The 19,343-nt window shown below is 44.8% G+C and overlaps 1 protein-coding gene across 2 annotated transcripts in view; it reads right to left on the reverse strand.

The window, feature by feature from the left end:
• LOC141113859 (caspase-3-like) overlaps nucleotides 1-10,325 on the reverse strand; it is a 160,127-nt gene extending 149,802 nt beyond the window's left edge. Inside the window, exon 1 of one of the 2 annotated variants that reach the window (XM_073607194.1) lies at nucleotides 10,233-10,325. The gene's annotated coding sequence lies outside the window, so the exon portion shown is untranslated. The remainder of the gene's footprint in view (nucleotides 1-10,232) is intronic. The other variant, XM_073607202.1, reaches the window with a different exon arrangement.
• Between the last annotated feature and the right edge of the window lie 9,018 nt (nucleotides 10,326-19,343).

A 19,343-nucleotide genomic window follows, 5' to 3' on the forward strand; every position in this document is an offset into this window, starting at 1 on the left:
CTGCCCCCCCTCCTGTAGTAACCAGAAAAAAAAATAAAAAAAAAAAAAAAAATTTTTTTAAACGGCCCCTTTAAGAAAAAAAAAAAATGTCCTTTAACGAAGTGCACTGTGGCGCCGGACACAGTGCACTATGGGAAGCGCCACGTCAATGCAATCACGAGATTGCAGACATGGCGCTTCATTTGTGGCGCAATCGAAAATGCCGATTAGCTTCCTCCCGTAGTGATTCTATGGAGCATTGTGGTTTACATTTCACTGTTACTTCCGGGTTTCGTGAAACCAGGAAGTGACGTCAGCAGCTCCGTTCTTTGCATGGAGCGGAGCTGAAAGCAAGTACTCTGGGGGTGGGGCGCTGCACGCTGTTTCTAGCTACAGGAAACAGTCATGTAAACTGTGCCTGAGTGAGCACTCACTGACTGGTATAGCAGCTCCACCCATTCCTCTAAGCAGATCCATGTCGGGACTCGGGAGGAAGAAACTGGAGTGGAGGAGAAAGTCAGCCAGGTCAGTCCAGTGAAGGGGAACGAACTATCCCCCCTAGTGAGATGTGCAGACATTGTCCCCATGTCAGGAGACCCATTACTGGAGGCACTGTGAGTCCAGACTCCGAACACTGTGCAGGGAGAGGGAATTGACTGAAACTAAGAGCAAGTGAATAATACTTCCCGTCCCTGATCTCATCCCACCCACTATCCCTCTGTCCCTGATCCCACGCCCACCCACCATCCCTCTGTCCCTGATCCCATCCCACTGTCCCTGATCCCATCCCACCCACCATCCCTCTGTCCCTGATCCCATCCCTCTGTCCCTGATCCCCCATCCCTCTGTCCCTGATCCCATCCCATCCACCATCCCTCTGTCCCTGATCCCATCCCTCTGTCCCTGATCCCATCCCTCTGTCCCTAATCCCCCATCCCTCTGTTCCTGATCCCATCCCACCCACCATCCCTCTGTCCCTGATCCCATCCCACCCACCATCCCTCAGTCCCTGATGCCATCCCACCCACCATCCCTCTGTCCCTGACCCCACTCTCTGTTCCTGATCCCATCCCACCCACCATCCCTCTGTCCCTGATCCTATCCCTCTGTCCCTGATCCCATCCCACCCACCATCCCTCTGTCCCTGATCCCATCCCTCAGTCCCTGATCCTATCCCACCTATCATCCCTCTGTCCCTGATCCCATCCCTCCCACCATCCCTCTGTCCCTGATCCCATCCCACCCACCATCCCTCTGTCCCTGATGGGCTGTGAGACAGATTGATGTGTCATTAGAGTCCTGTGTATAATGTAGAGCCTGGTATATGATTTGCAGAGTCCTGTGTATAATGTACAGCCTGGTATATGATTACAGAGCCCTGTATATAATGTAGAGCCTGGTATATGATGTACAGAGCCCTGTGTATAATATACAGCCTGGTATATGATGTACTACAGGGGACGGAGTGGGTGGATTCTATAAGGGGTGTGGCTTATGAGACGTGGAAGGGGTCAAAAGGGTGGGCGGGGTCTAGCGCCCCCCCATCTTAAAACTTCACCAGCCGCCACTGCACATGACATCACCTCCGATTTTTTATTCTGTCGTACAGAGAAGAGAGGGAAAAGGGAGGAGAAAGAGGAGGGAGAAAGAGAGAGAGAATGACCAGAAGAACTAAGAGACAGCCCAGGAGCAAGAGAGTGACCATGAGAACTATAAGACAGTCCTGGAGAGAGGACGATACTGGCCAAAAGAACTAGGACACAGCCCTGGAGCAAGAGAGAAAGAGATACAGACCAGAAGGACTAATTGGCTGTACACACGATCCGAAAATTGGACGAAAAATACCACTTTTGGCTCAATCTACGACAATCGGATCGTTAGTACAGAGCTTTCGAGAGCCGATCATGACAGATTATCCGATCAGACAAACATGAAAATTTTGCTCGTACGATACCAGATCAATCAGTACAGTTGTGGTCCAAAAATACAATACAAATACACTACAACACATGACATCACCTCTGATTTTTTTATTCTGTCGTAGAGAAAGAGGAGGGAGAAAGAGAGAGAGAGATACTGACCAGAAGAACTAAGAGACAGCCCGAGAGAGAGAGAAAGAAAGAGATACTGACCAGGGGAACTAACACAGTCCTGGAGAGACGATACCCCTGTAGGACGATACTGGTCAAAAGCACTAGGAAACAGCCCTGAAGCAAGAGAGAGAGAGAGATACAGACCAGAAGGACTAATTGGCTCTACACAAGATCCGAGAATTGGATGAAAAATACCGCTTTTGACGCAATCTACGATAATCAGATCGTTAGTACAGAGCTTTCGAGAGCCGATCACGACAGTTCATTCGATATTATCTGATCAGACAAACACAAAATATTTTCTCGTACGATACCAGATTGTACGATTTTCGTTTAATCAGTACAGTTGTCTTACAAAAATACAATACAAATACACTACACCACATGATATCACCTCCGATTTTTTTATTCTGTCGTACAGAGAAGAGAGGGAAAAAGGAGGGCGAGAGAGAGAATGACCAGAAGAAATAAAAGACAGCCCAGGAGAAAGAGATATAGAGCAGAAGGACTAATTGGCTGTACACACGATCCGAAAATTGGACAAAAAATACCACTTTTGACGCAATCTACGATAATCGGATCATCAGTACAGAGCTTTTGAGAGCCGATCACCACAGGTCATCGGATATTATTCGATCAGACAAACGAAAAAAATTTTTCTCGTACGATACCAGATCGTACGATTTTAGTTTACAGTTGTCGTCCATAAAATACAATACAAATACACTACAACACATGACATCACCTCTGATTTTTTATTCTGTCGTACAGAGAAGAGAGGGAAAGAGGAGAGAGCAAGAGGAGGGAGAAAGAGAAAGAAAGAGAGAGAGAGACTGACCAGAATAACTAAGGGACAGCCCTGGAGAGAGAGAGAGAGAGAAAGAGAGAAAAAGAAAAAAGAGAGAGAGACATACTGACCAGAAGAACTAAGAGACAGCCCAGGAGCAAGAGAGAGAGAGATACTGAGGGATATCTACTGCAACTCCCTCCTCATTGGTTTACCTTTAAATAGGCTATCCCCACTTCAGTCCATCATGAACGCTGCGGCCAGGCTCATCCACCACACAAACCGCTCAGCGTCTGCTACACCCCTCTGCCAATCCCTCCATTGGCTGCCACTCAGTCACCGAATTAAATTCAAGATACTAACTATAACTTACAAAGCCATCCACAACCTGGCCCCTAGCTACATCTCTAACCTAGTCACAAAATACCAACCTAATCGTTCTCTTCGCTCCTCCCAAGACCTCCTGCTCTCAAACTCCCTTGTCACCTCATCCCATGCTCGCCTTCAGGACTTCTCCAGAGCCTCCCCCATCCTCTGGAATGTTCTTCCCCAATCCGTCCGATTTTCTCCTACTTTATCCACTTTCAGACGATCCCTGAAAACTCATCTCTTCAGAGAAGCCTATCTGGCCCCCACCTAAAAACTGTACATTTATCTTCTCAATCAGCACATCACCCACAGTTATTACCTCTTGTATCTCTTGACCTTCCCTCTTAGATTGTAAGCTCTAAGGAGCAGGGCCCTCTGATTCCTACTGTATCAAATTGTATTGTATTTGTACTGTCTACCCTCAAGTTGTAAAGCGCTACGTAAACTGTTGGCGCTATATAAATACTGTATAATAATAATAATATGTGTCAGCAGCACACTAGGGAAACTATTCAACAGTATCCTCAATAAGCGTATCCTCAACTTCCTGACACAACACAATGTCCTCAGCAGAAGTCAGTCAGGGTTCATGCCAAACCATCGCACTACAGACCACACCTATACCTTGCACAGCCTCATCAAGAACCATCAAGAACCATGTCTACAATACAAAAAGGCTTTTGACTCCGTGTGGCACCCAGGCCTGTTCCTCAAACTATTTGAGAGTGGAATAGGAGGGAAAACATATGTGGTTATCAAGACAGCTGCAGTGTAAAGGTGAATGGGAAAAGTACCGAACACTTTCTGCAAGTCCAAGGAGTCAGACAGGGCTGCAGCCTAAGTCCAACCCTCTTCAACATCTACATCAATGAACTGGCTGCAGCTCTAGAATCCTCTCCAGCACCAGGACTGACTCTACATGACACTGAGGTGAAGTTCCTGCTGTATGCGGATGACCTCCTACTTCTGTCACCAACAGAGAAAGGCCTACAAGACAGCCTGGAAGTGCTGGAGAAATACAGTGCCACATGGGCGCTACCAATCAACTCAAGTAAAACAAAGATCATGGTGTTTCAAAAGAAAAATACTAAACAAACAAAAAACCCTTCCTTTACATTAATCAACTGCACTGAAACTAACAGCTACACATACCTCGGCTTAGAAATTAACAAATCAGGAAGTTTCAAGCCAACCATAGAGGCACTAAAAGACAAGGCATGCAGAGCCTTCTATGCCATCAGAAGACAGCTGTACCACCTAAAACCACCAGTGAGAGTCTGGCTCAGAATATTTGATAGTGTCATCACCCCAATTCTTCTTTATGGCAGTAAAGTTTGGGGTCCTGTCACCTACCCAGGCCAATCCAAATGAGACCCCAGCCCAACAGAAATATTCCATCTGGAATTCTGCAAGCACCTCCTCCAAGTCCATCGGAGCACCTCCAACAGTGCTTGCCGGTCTGAGTTGGGCAGATTTCCCTTACTTCTCGCAGTACAGCAGAGGGCGCTATCATACTGGGACCACCTACAAAACAGCAGTCCCAACTCATACCACCATAAAGCCTTACTGAACAGTAAAGACCAGTCCAAGCCGTGTGGCCTGCAACAACTCATCAACACCTTGTCTATCCCAAACTCCCAACAATGCGGCCTGACAAAATCTCAAATAAAAAACATAATCAATGACTCCAAAGAAAAACATGTTGAAGAATGGAGAAATGAGCTAACAAACTCCAAAAAACTAACTGTTTACCAGTCATTGCAGAGAGACTACAAACTGTCCCCGTACCTGGAGGTGCTACAAGACCCCAAAAACAGACAGACCCTGAGCCTGTACAGACTGAGCGCCCACAGCCTGGAAATCGAAATAGGACAGCACAGGCAGACCTACAAGCCCAGGGAGAGTAGACTGTGCCAGCAATGTGACCAGGGGGTCCTGGAGGATGAGGACCTCTACCTGCTACATTGCCCAAAGTACTCCTCAGTGAGGGACACTCACTTCCAGAGACTCTCCACTCTCATCCTGGACTTCAGTTCTATAGAAGAGAAGAGGAAACTCCAATTTCTACTGGTAGAAGAGGAGCCAACGGTAAAAATTGCTGCCCAATATGTGACAGCGTGTCACCGACTGAGAGGGACATGAAAGACTGAAGACTTAAAAACCCTTTACATGGACTTATGCCCATTCCCCTCTATATTACCCCCCCGCCTTCTTATAGAAACTTGACTGCTTTGGCAATACTAACATGCATGTGGTCCTGCCAATAAAGCTTATTTGAATTTGAATTTGATACTGACCAGGGGAACTAACACTGTCCTGGAGAGAGGACAATACTGGCCAAAAGAACTAGGAAACAGCCCTGGAGCAAGAGAGAAAGAGATACAGACCAGAAGGACTAATTGGCTGTACACAAGATCCGAAAATTGGACGAAAAATACCACTTTTGATGCAATCTACGATAATCGGATCGTTAGTACAGAGCTTTCGAGAGCCGATCATGACAGTTCTTTCGATATTATCCGACCAGGCAAACACAAAAATTTTTCTCGTACGATACCAGATCGTACAATTTTCGTTTAATCAGTACAGTTGTCGTACAAAAATACAATACAAATACACTACACCACATGACATCACCTCCGATTTTTTATTCTGTCGTACAGAGAAGAGAGGGAAAGAGGAGGGAGAAAGACTGACCAGAATAACTAAGGGACAGCCCTGGAGAGAGAGAGAGAGAGAGATACTGACCAGGAGAACTAAGAGACAGCCCAGGAGCAAGAAAGAGAGAAAGAGATACTGACCAGGGGAACTAACACAGTCCTGGAGAGAGGACGATACTGGCCAAAAGAACTAGGAAACAGCCCTGAAGCAAGAGAGAGAGAGATACAGACCAGAAGGACTAATTGGCTGTACACACGATCCGAAAATTGGACGAAAAATACTGCTTTTGACGCAATCTACGATAGTCACATCGTTAGTACAGAGCTTTCAAGAGCCGATCACAACAGTTCATTAAATATTATCCGATCAAACACAAAAATTTTTCTTGTACAATACCAGATCGTACGATTTTCGTTTAATCAGTACAGTTGTCATCCAAAAATACAATACAAATACAGTACACCACATGACATCACCTCCGATTTTTTACTCTGTCGTACAGAGAAGAGAGGGAAAGAGGAGGGAGGAAGAGGAAGAGAGAGAGAGAGAGAGAGAGCAGGAGAACTAAGAAACAGCTCAGGAGCAACAGAGAAAGAGATACAGACCAGATGGACTAATTGGCTGTACACACGATCCGAAAATTGGACAAAAAATACCACTTTTGACGCAATCTACGATAATCGGATCATTAGTACAAAGCTTTCGAGAGCCGATCACGACAGTTCATCCGATATTATCCAGTCAGACAAACACGAAAAATTTTCTCGTACGATACCAGATCGTACGATTTTCGTTTAATCAGTACAGCTGTCCTCCAAAAATACAATACAAATACACTACAACACATGACATCACCTCCGATTTTTTACTCTGTCGTACAGAAAGAGAGGGAAAGAAAGGGAAAGAGGGGGGAGAAAGAGGAGGGAGAAAGAAGAGGGAGAAACAGAGACTGACCAGAATGACTAAGGGACAGTCGGAGAGAGAGAGAGAGAGAGAGAGACTAACCAGAATAACTAAGGGACAGCCCTGGGGAGAGAGAGAGAGAGAGAAAGAGAGAGAGAGAGAGAGAAAGAGAATGACCAGAAGAACTAGGAGGAAGAAAGAGGAGGGAGAAAGAGGAAAGAGAGAGAGAGAATGACCAGAAGAACTAAGAGACAGCCCAGGAGCAAGAGAGAAAAAGATATAGACCAGAAGGACTAATTGGCTGTACACACGATCCGAAAATTGGCCGAAAAATACCACTTTTGGCGCAAAGTACGATAATCGGATCGTTAGTACAGAGCTTTCAAGAGCGGATCACGACAGTTCATCCAATATTATCCGATCAGACAAACATGAAAATGTTTCTCGTACGATACCAGATCGTACGATTTTCGTTTAATCAGCACAGTTGTCGTCCAAAAATACAATACAAATACACTACACCACACGACATCACCTCTGATTTTCTATTCTGTCGTACAGAGAAGAGAGGGAAAGAGGAGGGAGAAAGAGAGAGAGAATGACCAGAAGAACTAAGAGACAGCCCAGGAGCAAGAGAGAGAGAAAGAGATACTGACCAGAAGGACTATTTGGCTGTAGAAAGAAAGAGAGAGAGAGACTGACCAGAATAACTAAGGGACAGCCCTGGAGAGAGAGAGAGAGAGAAAGAGAGAGAGAGAAAGAGAAAAAGAAAGAGAGAGAGAGATACTGACCAGAAGGACTAATTGGCTGTACACACGATCTGAAAATTGGACGAAAAATACCGCTTTTGATGCAATCTACGATAATCGGACCGTTAGTACAGAGCTTTCAAGAGCCGATCACGACAGTTCATTTGATATTATCTGATTAGACAAACATGAAAATGTTTCTTGTACAATACCAGATCGTACGATTTTCGTTTAAGCAGTATAGTTGTCGTCCAAAAATACAATACAAATACACTACAACACATGACATCACCTCCGATTTTTTTATTCTGTCGTACAGAGAAGAGAGGGAAAGAGGAGGGAGAAAGAAGAGGGAGAAAGAGGAGGGAGAAAGAGGAGGGAGAAAGAGGAGGGAGAAAGAAGAGGGATAAAGAAGAGGGAGAAAGAAGAGGGAGAAACAGAGACTAACCAGAATAACTAAGGGACAGCCCTGAGGAGAAAGAGAGAGAGAGAGAAAGAGAGAGAGAGAGAGAAAGAGAATGACCAGAAGAACTAGGAGGAAGAAAGAGGAGGGAGAAAGAGGAAAGAGAGAGAGAGAGAGAATGACCAGAAGAACTAAGAGACAGCCCAGGAGCAGGAGAGAGAAAGAGATATAGACCAGAAGGACTAATTGGCTGTACACACAATCTGAAAATTGGACGAAAAATACCACTTTTGACACAAAGTACGATAATCGGATCGTTAGTACAGAGCTTTCGAGAGCCGATCACGACAGTTCATTCGATATTATCTGATCAGACAAACACTAAAATGTTTCTTGTACAATACCAGATCGTACGATTTTCGTTTAACCAGTACAGTTGTCATCCAAAAATACAATACAAATACATTACAACACAAGTCATCGCCTCCGATTTTTTATTCTGTCGTACAGAAAGAGAGGGAAAGAAAGGGAAAGAGGAGGGAGAAAGAAGAGGGAGAAAGAAGAGGGGGAAACAGAGACCGACCAGAATGACTAAGGGACAGCCAGAGAGAGAGAGAGAGAGAGAGAGAGAGAAAGAGAATGACCAGAAGAACTAGGAGGAAGAAAGAGGAGGGAGAAAGAGAGAGAGAGAGAGAGAGAGAGAGAGAGAGAGAGAGAGAATGACCAGAAGAACTAAGAGACAGCCCAGGAGCAAGAGAGAAAGAGATATAGACCAGAAGGACTAATTGGCTGTACACACAATCTGAAAATTGGACGAAAAATACCGCTTTTGATGCAATCTACGATAATCGGACCGTTAGTACAGAGCTTTCAAGAGCCGATCACGACAGTTCATTCGATATTATCCGATTAGACAAACATGAAAATGTTTCTTGTACGATACCAAATCGTATGATTTTCGTTTAAGCAGTATAGTTGTCGTACAAAAATACAATACAAATACACTACAACACATGACATCACCTCCGATTTTTTATTCTGTCGTACAGAGAAGAGAGGGAAAGCGGAGGGAGAAAGAGAGAGAGAGAGACTGACCAGAATAACTAAGGCACAGCCCTGCGGAGAGAGAGAGAGAGAGCGAGCGAGAGAGAGAGGATCTAAGAGACAGTCCCAGAGAGAGGAAGAAACTGACCAGAAGAGACAGGTCCGGAGAGAGAAACGGGGAGAAAGAGAAAGAGATACTGATCAGGGGAACTAAGACAGCCCTGGAGAGAGGAAGATACTGTCCAGGAGAAGTGAAAGACAGCCCTGGAGAGAGGATGATACTGGCCAAAAGAATTAGGAGGCAGCCCTGGAGCAAGAGCGAGAGAGATACAGACCAAAAGAAGTAAAAGACAGCTGGAGAGGTATTTACCAGAGGATCTAAGAGACAGTCCCAGAGACAGGAAGAAACTGACCAGAAGAGACAGCCCTGGAGAGAAAGAAGGAGAGGGGGAGAGAGAGACAGAGAGAGACTGACCAGAAGAACTAAGAGAGAGCCCTGGAGAGAGAGAGGAGGAAGGAGAAACTGACTAAAAGAACTAAGAGAGAGCCCTGGAGGGAGAGAGATAGTGACCGTAAGAACTAAGAGACACTTCCAGAGAGCGATAGAGAGAGAGATACTGACCAGATGATCTAAGAGCTCTGGAGAAAGAGAGAATGGGAGATACAGACCTACAGAACAGCCCTAGAGAGAAAAGGTGGATAATGAACAGAAGAACTAAACAGACAATCCTGGAGAGAGTGACCTGAAAAAATAAAAGATAGTCATGCATCGAGAGAGGAATTGAGGTTCTGACTTGGGGAACGAAAAGACAGTCCAGGAGAGAGAGAGGGAGATATTAATGTCTGGTACACACAATGAAATAATCAGACGAATGATTGTATGTTTTTTTTTTTTTTGCATGCTAATCTCATTTCAAAAATGAAGAGGTTACTAAAGTTACAAAAACTCTCGTATGAAAAAACAAAAATTTGGAAGTGATGTAGTGTATTGTATTTTCAGAGAGAGAGAGAATTTTAGACACTGATCTACAGAACTATGAGAGTGCCATAAAGAACAGTTTGACCGGAGAGAGAAAGATTTCCCTGTAGAGCTAAGGAATTACAGAAGGACTATCATCATGAGAATTATTTCACATTCCATTACGTGGTAGCTTTAACCTAAAGCCAATGATAAAGTAAACCTGACCTTTGTATGAGAATAGCAATTTACGTAAAAGGATTGTAGCGGTTTGTTCTTAACATACCCGTAGTAGGAAGAACACGTTTCCAAACCTTATCTGATGTAAAGACTGTAAGTGAAAGCTGGAAGACAAGGGTTATATTAGTTTATTCTAAGTAGCAGAGGGGTGGGTCATTTATCACCATTGACAGGCAGGGTGTGGATGAGTCAGTGTTCCTGTCAGTTCAGTTAGTTTTGCAATCACCTGTAAAGATAAGAAATTTAGACATTTGTACTTCTAATCTATTCCTGAATTGGAACCAAATCCCTCTACTCATCCCATCATTACTCAAATGTCCCTCTTCTTGGTCTAATGTATAGAGAAAAAATATATAGCAGTGAAGTTATACAAAATTTTCAGAGCTATTCATCCTGCAAAAACTGCACATACATTAGTTTTGTGTGATGGGACAACATTCAGTGCTACAAAGCTACTCTCTCTCTCTCCCTCTCTCTCTCTCTCTCTCTCTCTCTCCTCCGTCTATCTCTCCTCCCGCTCTCTCTCCTCCCTCTCTCTCCTCTCTCTCTCCTCCGTCTCTCTCTCTCCTCCGTCTCTCTCTCCTCCGTCTCTCTCTCTCCTCCGTCTCTCTCTCCTCCGTCTCTCTCTCTCTCTCTCTCTCTCTCTCCTCCCTCTCTCTCTCCTCCCTCTCTCTCTCCTCCCTCTCTCTCTCTCTCCTCCCTCTCTCTCCTCTCTCTCTCTCTCTCTCTCTCTCCTCCCTCCGTCTCTCTCTCTCTCTCCTCCCTCTCTCTCTCTCTCCTCCCTCTCTCTCTCCTCCCTCTCTCTCTCTCCTCCCTCTCTCTCTCTCCTCCCTCCGTCTCTCTCTCCTCCCCCCTCTCTATCTCCCTCCTCTCTCTCTCCTCCCTCCGTCTCTCTCTCTGCTCCCTCCGTCTCTCTCTCTCCTCCCTCTCTCTCTCTCCTCCCTCCCTCTCTCTCTCCTCCCTCTCTCTCTCCCCTCCCTCCATCTCTCTCTCTCTCTACTCCCTCCCTCTCTCTCTCTCCTCCCTCTCTCTCTCTCCTCCCTCTCTCTCTCTCTCTCCCCCCTCTCTCTCTCCTCCCTCCGTCTCTCTCTCTCTCCTCCCTCCGTCTCTCTCTCTCTCCTCCCTCTCTCTCTCTCTCTCCTCCCTCTCTCTCTCCTCCCTCCGTCTCTCTCTCTCTCCTCCCTCTCTCTCTCCTCCCTCTCTCTCTCTCTCCTCCCTCTCTCTCCTCCCTCCGTCTCTCTCTCCTCTCCCCTCTCTCTCTCTCCTCCCTCTCTCTCTCCTCCCTCCGTCTCTCTCTCTCTCTCTCTCTCCTCCCTCCCTCTCTCTCCTCCCTCTCTCTCCTCCCTCTCTCTCTCTCCTCCCTCTCCCTCTCCTCCCTCCGTCTCTCTCTCCTCCCCCCCTCTCTCTCTCCTCCCTCTCTCTCTCTCCTCCCTCCGTCTCTCTCTCTCTCTCTCCTCCCCCCCTCTCTCTCTCCTCCCTCTCTCTCTCTCCTCCCTCCGTCTCTCTCTCTCTCCTCCCTCCGTCTCTCTCTCTTTTTCTCCTGCCTCTCTCTCTCCTCCCTCTCTCTCTCCCCTCTCTTCTCTCTCTCTCGCTCTCCTTCGTCTCTCTCTCTCCTCCCTCTCTCTCTCTCTCTCTCTCTCTCTCTCTCTCTCTCTCTCTCCAGGTCGAATGTTATCCATTCATAAAGCATAGAGAGAATTAAGAAAATATTGCATTATGGCCACTAAATCGAGCTAACGATCATAGTAACAGATATTTATCATCTCCATCTATTGGCCATTACGCTGTATTTTCCGAATTTACTTTACTCTTTATTAACGCCTTCAATACCAGGCACTTTTGCCCCTTCCTGCCCAGGACAATTTTCAGCTTTCAGCACTGTCACACTTTGAATGACAATTGCGCGGTCATACAACACTGTACCCAAACTAAATTTTTATCATTTTCTTCCCACAAATAGAGCTTTCTTTTGGTGATATTTGATCACCTTTTGGGGTTTTTATTTTTTGCTAAACAAACTAAAAAATACCCAAATTGTTGAAAAAAAAAAAGTTTTTCTCAGTTTCTGTCATAAAATTTTGTTTTCCCCTTCACTGACGGGCACTAATGAGGTGGCACTGATGGGCACTGATGAGGCGGTACTGATATGTAGAATTGATGGGCGCTGACAGGTGGCACTGACAGGTGGCACTGATTGGCACTGACAGGTGGCACTGATGGGCAGCACTGATGATGAGGTACTGATGTGTTACTGACAGGTGTTACTGCTGGGCACTGATTGGCACTGTAATGGGCACTGATTGGTACTGTGGTGGGCTCTGATTGGCACTGTGGTGGGCACTGATTGGCATGTGATTGGCACATCTGAGGGGGCTGTGCTGATAATCAATGTGCTGATTATCAGCACAGACCCCCCCCCCCCCGACAGGGAGAGCCGCTGATCGGCTCTCCCTGTCAGCGCGAACTGAGGAATGCCGTTTACCTGCACTTCCTGGTTCACGCGATGATCAGCTGTGATTGGTCACAGATGATCACGTGGTAAGAAGCCTCTGACAGAGGCTCCTTATCACGATCGGAGATGCGGCATGTCAGACTGACACTCGCGATCGCCGCGCTGCACGTCCCCATGGGCGCGCGCTGGCATGTTATCCTGCTGGACATCATATAACGCCCAGTCAGGATAACAGAACCACTTCCTGGCAGTCAATATGCTATTGACCGGGTGGGAAGTGGTTAATGAATGACATTCCATTGTGACCGCATTCACACATAACAAATGTTTAGCCATGAAAATAGCTCTGTACATTTTTTATAAATACACCTCTATGTAACTACCAAAAAGTAAAGTGTAAAGCCACACGATCGGATTGTTGGTCACAGGGCTGGACTGGGACAAAAATTTGGCCCCGGACTTCACCTAGACCAGCCCACTTTATTTTTGCAAACATGCACCAAAACAGTATATAAAACTATACGCAAATGCGCAATATGGATACTTATTGAGTTTGGGATGGATTTGAGGGAAGCGGTGCGGCCTTTGTATGGGGCATCAGAGCGTCTGGGGGGGAAATTGCCAACTTGCCCCCTGGTAGGGTGACCACATTTTCAGACTGCCATTCAGGGACAATTTTGCCAAGGACCAGGGGTGATGTAGTCTCAGGGTTGAGGGAGGTGAGAGAGAGATAGAGAGGGGGGAGAGAGCGGAAGGGAGAAAGAGAGGAGGGGAGAAGGGAGAGGAGAGAGAGAGAAAGGGAGGGGAGGAGAGAGAGAGGGGGGCAGAGAGAGAGAGGGGCAGAGAGGGGGCAGAGAGAGAGAGGGGCAGAGAGAGAGAGGGGCAGAGAGAGAGAGGGAGGCAGAGAGAGAGAGGGGCAGAGAGGGGGCAGAGAGAGAGAGGGGCAGAGAGGGGGCAGAGAGAGAGAGGGAGGCAGAGAGAGAGAGGGAGGCAGAGAGAGAAGGGAGGCAGAGAGAAGGGGGCAGAGAGAGAGAGAGAGAAGGGGGCAGAGAGGGGCAGAGAGAGAGGAGGGAGAGAGGGGTCTGGTCAGTGCTCAGCTAACTCACTTGAATGGTGGGGGGGGCTTTAGTGTGGCTGTCGGCTGCTTGTTTAATCTTCCTGCTCCCTCTTGCTCTTCATAGATGCAACGCATGGGCAGGGAGAGAGGGGCGGGAGAAGCAGTGTTTGTCACAAGCTGGCTGAGGAGCAGTGTGCGAATCCTCTCCTCTAGGGCAGCTGCACCGAGCCGGCTGTCACCCACTGCCCACACGCTGACATCAGGGATCATCCAGAGGATGGATCGGCAGCGGCCGTCGGAGGACTTCCCCACCCACCAGCGTGACCTTACAGTAACCTATCGCAGCGGCAAAGGAAGTGCTCTGTGCTACAGGTGGTGGGCGAGCCGGCAGTGAAACACTAAAGCACCGAGCCAGCTCCCACCATCCCGGCAAAGTCCACCCCTAAATTGCCGCCTTGGTCCCATGGTAGGGACGGCAGTACAGCAGTGCTCAAAATAATGGCTGCACGGGCCGCGCATCCATTATTTTGACAGGCTGTCACTGAAACAGGCCCACTGAGCCATCGGCCCACCGGGAAACTCCCGGTAGTCCCGATGGCCAGTACATGCCTGGTTGGTCAACAAAACCGTGGAATTTTGTCTGAAGGGTGTTGGCCCAAACTTGTCCTGCATACACACGGCACACAATTGTTGGCCAACAAATACAAACATAGTGATGTACTACGTTGTTTTTCAGCTCTTTAGCCCCGCCCTTTGGGCTCCTTCTGCTAATTTCGTGTTAGTAGAAGTTTGGTGAGTGTTGATTCGCACTTTTCATTTCGCACTTTTCATTTCGCGCTTTTCATTTTGCGCTTTTCAGTTTGTTTCTGAATGGCCGTTCATCAACCAGACATGTTGCAGAATCGGAGGAGATAACATGTTATTTATTATTGGTCTTGAAGTTATTTCTTTGATATTATTTTTTTGCTTGAATAATGATTTGATTTGGTATATTTTCTATATTTTTGGATGCATAGAATGCACTTCTTGGTTAAGTTCTATTGGCAGATAGCATGTCTAATTTTATTTGTTTTTCTTTTTTTAATGCACAATAAAAAAAATTGTGGAGAATAATACTTGGCTATGTGTTTAAATGACAGTTTGGGAGTAGGCAGTTACATAAAAAAAATTACAATGTAAAATTAACAAGGAACACCAAGATAGTTGTATCTTTGATCTTAAAAACTACAGGATAATGGTGTTGTGGTAACTTGCCCAAAAAAACCCAAAAAAAAACAATAATATTATTCTTGATATAACTAGAAAAAAAAAACCTTTGAAAATTTGTTTGCAATAAGTCCATCAGTATCACCAGCAAAGCAGCTTCATTATTATCCCATTAAAGAAGAAGAAGAGAATTGTGCACTGCATTTCGAGATTTCATAATTTGCCACGTCACGAATGTGAATTCTCCACTACAACTGCTAGTTTACAAGACCGACCGCTTCTGGCTCGTCCTTGCTTCCGAGCATGCGTGTTTGTACTTTGGACTTTTGTCCAACGGACTTGTGTACACACGCTCGGAAAATCCGACAACAGACATTTGTCCGTGGAAAATTTTAAAATCTGCTAGCCAACATTTGTCCGTGGAAAATCCAACAACAATTGTCCGATGGAGCGTACACATGGTCGGATTTACCGCCAACAGCCTGTCATCACACATTTCCCGTCAGAAAGTCCGATCGTGTGTACGAAGCTTTAGAATGCCCTAAACTTCTTATACAGCCCTTAAATTATTATTTGCTGTTATTATGTGTAATTGTGTGTAGGTTTCCCCAGTTGCTATTTGTGCATTCATTCTTCATGCTCCGTGTTTTTGGGGGTGTAGCAGGTGTGTCACTTATACTCAGTACTTTCATAAAGTATTCAGACCCCCTTTCATTTTTTTCAATTTTGTTATGTTGCAGCCTGATACTACAGTTGTTTAAATACATTTTTTTCAATTAATCTACACTCAGTACCCCATAATGACAAAGTGAAAGCAGAATTTAGAAATGTTTGCAAATGTATGAAAAGGGAAAAACTGAAGTATTACATTGGCAAGTATTCAGAACCTTTGCAACAACACTTAAAATTTAGCTCAGGTGCCTCCCATTTCTCTTGATCGTTGCCGAGACGTTTCTACACCTTGATCGGAGTCTACCTGTGGTAAATTATATTGATTGGAAAGGCACACACCTCTCTATAAAAGGCCTCAGAGCTGACAATGCATACTGTATCAGAGCAAAACCCATGAAGTCAAAGGAACTACCGCAGAGCTCAGAGACAGAATTATTGCAAGGCACAGATTTGGGGAAGGCTACAAAAAAAATTGGCTGCACTGAAGGTTCTCAACAGCACAGTGGCCGCATTCTCAACTGGAAGTCGTTTGGCACAACCAAGACTCTTCTAAGAGCCAAACTGAGCAATCAGGAGAGAACAGCATTAGTAAAAGAGGTGACCAAGAACCCGATTGGTCACTCTGACTTAGCTCCAGAGACTCTGTGTGGAGATGGGACAATGTTCCAGAAGGGCAACCGTCACTATAGCCCTCCACTGATCTGGGCTTTATGGCAGAGTGGCCAGACAGAAGCCACTCCATGTGCAAAACACATGAAATAATTAGGAGCAAAGTTTGGGACTTTAACCACTTGCTTACTAGGCACTTAAACCCCCCTCCTATCCAGACCAATTCTCAGCTTTCAGTGCTCTCACACTTTGAATGACAATTACTCAGTCATGCAACACTGTACCCAAATGATTTTTTTTGTCCTTTTTTTCATACAAATAGAGCTTTTTTTTTGGTGCTATTTGATCACCTCTGGGTTTTTTATTTTTTGCGCTATAAATGAAAAAAGACCGAAAATTTTGAAAAAAAACAAATTTTTCCTAATTTCTGTGATAAAATTTTGCAAATTCGTAATTTTTCTTCATACATTTTGGCCACAATTTATACTGCTACATATCTTTGGTAAAAATAACCAAAAATTTGTGGAAATTATTTGGTCTGTGTGAAAGTTTTAGAGTCTACAAGCTATGGTGCAAATCATAAAAAAATTATCACATTTGATGTACTGAGGCCTATCTCATTTCCTGAGACCCTAACAAGCCAGGAAAGTACAAATGCCCCCCAAATAACCCATTTTTGGAAAGTAGACATTTCAATGTATTTAGTTAGAGGCATGGTGAGTTATTTGAATTTTTTTTTTTTTTTCCCACAAAATTGTCATTGTAATAGCTTATTTCTCTCATATGGCATGTGTATACCACAAATGACACCCCAAAATACATTCTGCTACTCCTCCTGAGTATTATGATACCACTTGTGTGTGACTTTTTCACTGCCTGGCCACATACAGAGGCCCAACATGCATGGAGCACCATCAGGTGTTCTAGGAGCATAAATTACACATCACATTTCTCAACCACCTATTACACTTCTGAAGGCCCTGGAGCACCAGGACAATGGAAACACCCACAAAATGACCCCATTTTGGAAAGCTAACACCCCAACGTATAATCTATGAGGCATAATGAGTCTTTTGAATGGTTTATTTTTTTCCAGAAGTTTTTGGAAAATGTGGAAAAAAATGAAAACGCATTTTTTTTTACACAAAGTTGTCCGTTTATAAGATATTTCCAACACATAGCATTTAGATAGCAAACATGACACCCCAAAATACATTCTGCTACTCCTCTTGAGTATTACGATACCACATGTGTGGGACTTTTTCACTGCCTGGCCACATACAGAGGCCCAACATGCATGGAGCACCATCAGGTGTTTTAGGAGCATAAATTACACATCACATTTCTCAACCACCTATTACACTTTTGAAGGCCCTGGAGCACCAGGACAATGGAAACACCCACAAAATGGCCCCATTTTGGAAAGCTAACACCCCAATGTATAATCTATGAGGCATAATGAGTCTTTTGAATGGTTTATTTTTTTCCAGAAGTTTTTGGAAAATGTGGAAAAAAATGAAAACGCATTTTTTTTTTACACAAAGTTGTCCGTTTATAAGATATTTCCAACACATAGCATTTAGATAGCAAAAATGACACCCCAAAATACATTCTGCTACTCCTCCTGAGTATTACGATACCACATGTGTGGGACTTTTTCACTGCCTGGCCACATACAGAGGCCCAACATGCATGGAGCACCATCAGGTGTTCTAGGAGCATAAATTACACATCATATTTCTCAACCACCTATTACACTTTTGAAGGCCCTGTAGCACCAGGACAATGGAAACACCCACAAAATGACCCCATTTTGGAAAGCTAACACCCCAACGTATAATCTATGAGGCATAATGAGTCTTTTGAATGGTTTATTTTTTTCCAGAAGTTTTTGGAAACTGTGGAAAAAAATGAAAACACATTTTTTTCTACACAAAGTTGTCCGTTTATAAGATATTTCCAACACATAGCATTTAGATAGCAAAAATGACACCCCAAAATACATTCTGCTACTCCTCCTGAGTATTACGATACCACATGTGTGGGACTTTTTCACTGCCTGGCCACATACAGAGGCCCAACATACATGAAGCACCATCAGGTGTTCTAGGAGCATAAATTACACATCACATTTCTCAACCACCTATTGGACTTTTGAAGGCCCTGGAGCACCAGGACAATGGAAACACCCACAAAATGACCCCATTTTGGAAAGCTAACAACCCAACGTATAATCTATGAGGCATAATGAGTCTTTTGAATGGTTTATGTTTTTCCAGAAGTTTTTGGAAATTGTGGAAAAAAATTAAAACACATTTTTTTTTACACAAAGTTGTCCGTTTATAAGATATTTCCAACACATAGCATTTAGATAGCAAAAATGACACCCCAAAATACATTCTGCTACTCCTCCTGAGTATTACGATACCACATGTGTGGGACTTTTTCACTGCCTGGCCACATACAGAGGCCCAACATGCATGGAGCACCATCAGGTGTTCTAGGAGCATAAATTACACATCACATTTCTCAACCACCTATTACACTTTTAATTCAATCTTATTTTATTGAAAAAAAAAAGCATACAAGAAAATGTACTTCACATATACATCATTAGTAGTAGTAGTGTTTATAACAATAGATCCAGTGTATTCGCAGGATACATATTGTAGTACGTTATGTGTGCAGATCACAAGGAAAAAACATTGTTTTAATTAGCATAATGAGATATAACAAGGATAACCAAACAGCCCTCACCATATATGGGAGGGGATTACATGTAAACTTCGTGTGTTTTTACAATCAACTTATTCCAGGAACCTGTTATGTTGTATAGGATTAGCTTGTGCGGGTCGTATTCTGAGTCTGGATTTTACGGAGTACATTGATATGAAAAGGAGAAGGATTAGGGGGAAAGTAGAGAAACAGAAAGGTTAGGAACTGGAGTCGCTCCAGCATGGTCATGGGGCGGTACCGTCCAGGTTGCCCTCTGCCCAGGGGATGAAGTCCGATGAGTATCGGAACATGGACCACGAAGTCCACGTAAGAGAGAACTGGTTGTCTTTATTAGATTCCTCAGCCAACAGGCGTTCAAGGTCCCTGATGCGATCCACCTCAATAGCCCACTCCCCCAGGGAAGGTACAGTTCTTGACTTCCAATA

Source organism: Aquarana catesbeiana, linkage group LG01, assembly GCF_042186555.1.
Source record: "Aquarana catesbeiana isolate 2022-GZ linkage group LG01, ASM4218655v1, whole genome shotgun sequence".
Lineage (NCBI taxonomy): Eukaryota > Metazoa > Chordata > Amphibia > Anura > Ranidae > Aquarana > Aquarana catesbeiana.